Consider the following 3,446-nt stretch of genomic DNA (forward strand, 5'->3'; position numbering starts at 1 on the left):
TGTAATCATATACATATTATGATGCAACAATTCAATGCAGCCTTTAACCCAGCCACTCATAGGACAAAATCCCAGGTTTCTGTTTCAGCCCATTATCTCATATTATACTGAAAATGAACAAATAATGGATTGAACATGTCAATGTGAAAACTCATACTAGAAACAAGGAAACAAATATAGTACAAAAATCTCTGTAACCCTGCTTGGTAAGGACTTTTTATGGATATGACCCAAGAAGGATACACATTTATAACAAAAATAAGCAAATGAGAATAAATCAAACTTAAAAATAAAAAGCTTTTTCACAAGAAAGGGGACAAGAGAATAAGAAGAATGTCATGAACTAGTCAAAATGTAAACACATCACATATCTAATTACTGTGCAACATCCAAATTATAGTAGGAAATAAGACAATAAAGAGAGATATAGACCCCTTCTGCCCGGTCCTTTCTGCTGGGGCAGACTCCTAACTGATATGCTCCCATGAAGAAACCATATAGGTACCCATCCTTGAGGAACCGCTGCACTTAGAGCAGTTTAGGATCCACTGCACCTAGAGCAATTGACACCATATCTTGTGCCGTCCCAGAAGATGTTCTGCACTCAGAGCAGTTGAGCAATTGACACCATAGCCTGACTGAGCAACTGATCACCAGCTAGTCTGCTCCCCTGAAGACACCACAGCTTGAAGGTATCCCAGGAGCTCCCTGTATACAGGGCAAATGGGCAACAGACACCAGTCTGAAGACCTCCCAGGGGCTCTGTGGCATGCAGGGCAACTGACCCAACAGACTGAAAACTTTCTGGAAGTTCTTCTGCACACAGGGAAACAGAAACCATAGACTGTAGGGCCACTGGAGAACATTTTCTCACAGGACAACAGCTTGCCTGCTCCTCTGAAGACCCAAAAGTTTAAAGGCCTCCCAGGAGATCTGTTGCAGCCAGGGCAACAGATCAGCAGCTTCTCTGCACCTCTGAAGAGACCCCTGTTGAAATGCCCCACATGTGGTCTGCTACAGCCAGGGCTGCAGGCCTACCAGGAGATCTGAAGCAACCCAGGGACAAAAGAGGCAGACTCCAGACAGAGTCATCAAGACCAGCAAACCCCAGGGATAACCAGATGGTGAGAAGCAAGTGCAAAGCCATAAGCAACAGCAGTCAATATACACGGACATTATCAGAATCCAGTTCTCCCACCACAGCAAAGCCCGAATAAACCAATGCACCTGAAAATCAGGAAGCTGACCTAAAATACTATCTCATGAAGAAAATAAAGTTCTTTAAGGAGGATATAAATAACTCACTAAAATAAATACAGGAAAGCTCAGGTAAACAGGTAGAAGCCCTTAAAGAGGAAACAAATAAATCCCTTAGAGAAATACAGGCAAATATAATCAAAAAGGTGAAGAAATTGAATAAAGCAGTCCAAAACCTAAAATTGGAATTAGAGACAATGAAGACAAATGAAGGCAAACCTGGAAATAGAAAACCTAGGAATTACAAGTGTAAGAATCACCAACAGAATATCAGAGATAGAAGAGAGAATTTCAGGTGGAGGAGATACCTTAAAAGAGATTGACAAAACTGTCAAAGAAAATTCAAAACTCATAACACAAAGTATCCAGTAAATTCAGGACAAAATGAAAAGACCAAATCTAAGACTAATCAGAATAGAGGAGAATGAAGATTCCCAGCTCAAAAGACCCAAAAATGTCTTCTACAAAATCATAGAAGAAAACTTCCCTGACCTAAAGAAAGAGATGTCCATAAAGGTACAAGAAGCCTATAGAACACCAAATAAATGGGACCAGAAAAAAATCCTCTCATCACATAGTAATCAAAACACTAAACACACAGAAAAATGAAAGAATATTAAAAGCTGCAAGGGGAAAGGGCCAAGTTACATAAATAGATAGACCTCTCAGAATTACACCGGACTTCACAACAGAGACTATGAAAGCCAGAAGAGCCTGGTCACAGGTCAGGCAAACTCTAAGAGTACACAAATGCCAGCCTAGGCTACTATACCCAGCAAAACTCTCAATCAACATAGATGGAGAAAACAAAATATCCCAGGACAGAACCAAATTCAAACAGTATCTGTCTACCAATCCAGCCTTACAGAGAATCCTAGAAGGAAAACTCCAACACAAGGAAGGTACCTATGCTAAAGAAAAGACAAGATAGTAAGCATCTCACAACAAAGCCAAAATGAGAGAACCACAAGCACACTAAGCCACCTACAAATACAAGCATATCAGAAACTAACAGTCATCTCTCTTTAATATCTATCAATATTAATGGATTCAACTCACCTATAAAAAGTTACAAGCTAACAGACTAGATACACAAACAAGATTCAGCATTTTGCTGCATACAAGAAACACACCTCAATAGCAAAGACAAACATTATCTCAGATTAAAAGGATGGGAAAAAGGTCTTCCAAGCAAATGGTTCCAGGAAAGAAGCAGGAGTTGCCATCCTAATATCCAATAAAATAGATGTTCAACCAAAAGTTATCAAGCATGATGAGAGAGGACACTTCATATTCATCAAAAGAAAAATCCACCAGGAGGAAGCATCAATTCTGAATATCTTTGCCCCAAAAGCAAGGGCACAGACATTCATAACAGCAAGGGCACAGACATTCATAACTGAGACATTACTAAAGCTCAAAGCACACATTGAACTTCACACAATAATAGTGGGAGATTTCAACATTCTATTCTCACCAAAGGACAGGTAATTGAAACAGAAACTAAATAGAAACAATGAAACTAACAGAAGTTATGAGCAAAATATATTTAACAGTTATCTACAAAATATTTCACCCCAAAACAAGAGAATTTGCCTTCTTCTCAGTACCTCATAGAACCTTCTCCAAAATTAACCATATAATCAGACATAAAACAAGCCTCAACTAATACAAGAAGTTTGGGAAAATTCCCTGCACTCTGTTGGATCACCAGTGATTAAAACTAGAGTTCAATAACAACACAAAGCACACATACTCCCTGGAAACTGAACAACTCTCCACTCAATGATACCTTGGTCAGGGAAGAAATAAAATAAAATAAAATAAAATAAATAAATAAATAAATAAATAAATAAATAAATAAATAAATAAACTTTATAAAATTCAATGAAAATAAAGGCACAACATACACAAACATATGGGACACAATGAAAGCAGTGTTAAAAGGAAATTTTATACCACTAAGTGCTTTCATAAAGAAACTGGAGAAGTCCCATACAAGCAACCTAACAGTACACCTGAAAGCTCTAGAACAGAAAGAAGCAAATACACCCAAGAGGAGTAGACAGTAGGGCTGTCAAACTCAGGCCTGAAATTGACCAGTTAGAAACAAAGAGAATGAGACATGAAATCAGCAATATCAAGAGCTGGTTCTTTGAGAAAATCAACAGGATAGAAAAACCCTCAGT

The sequence above is a fragment of the Apodemus sylvaticus genome, chromosome 18 (assembly GCF_947179515.1).
Source record: "Apodemus sylvaticus chromosome 18, mApoSyl1.1, whole genome shotgun sequence".
Taxonomy (NCBI): Eukaryota; Metazoa; Chordata; class Mammalia; order Rodentia; family Muridae; genus Apodemus; species Apodemus sylvaticus.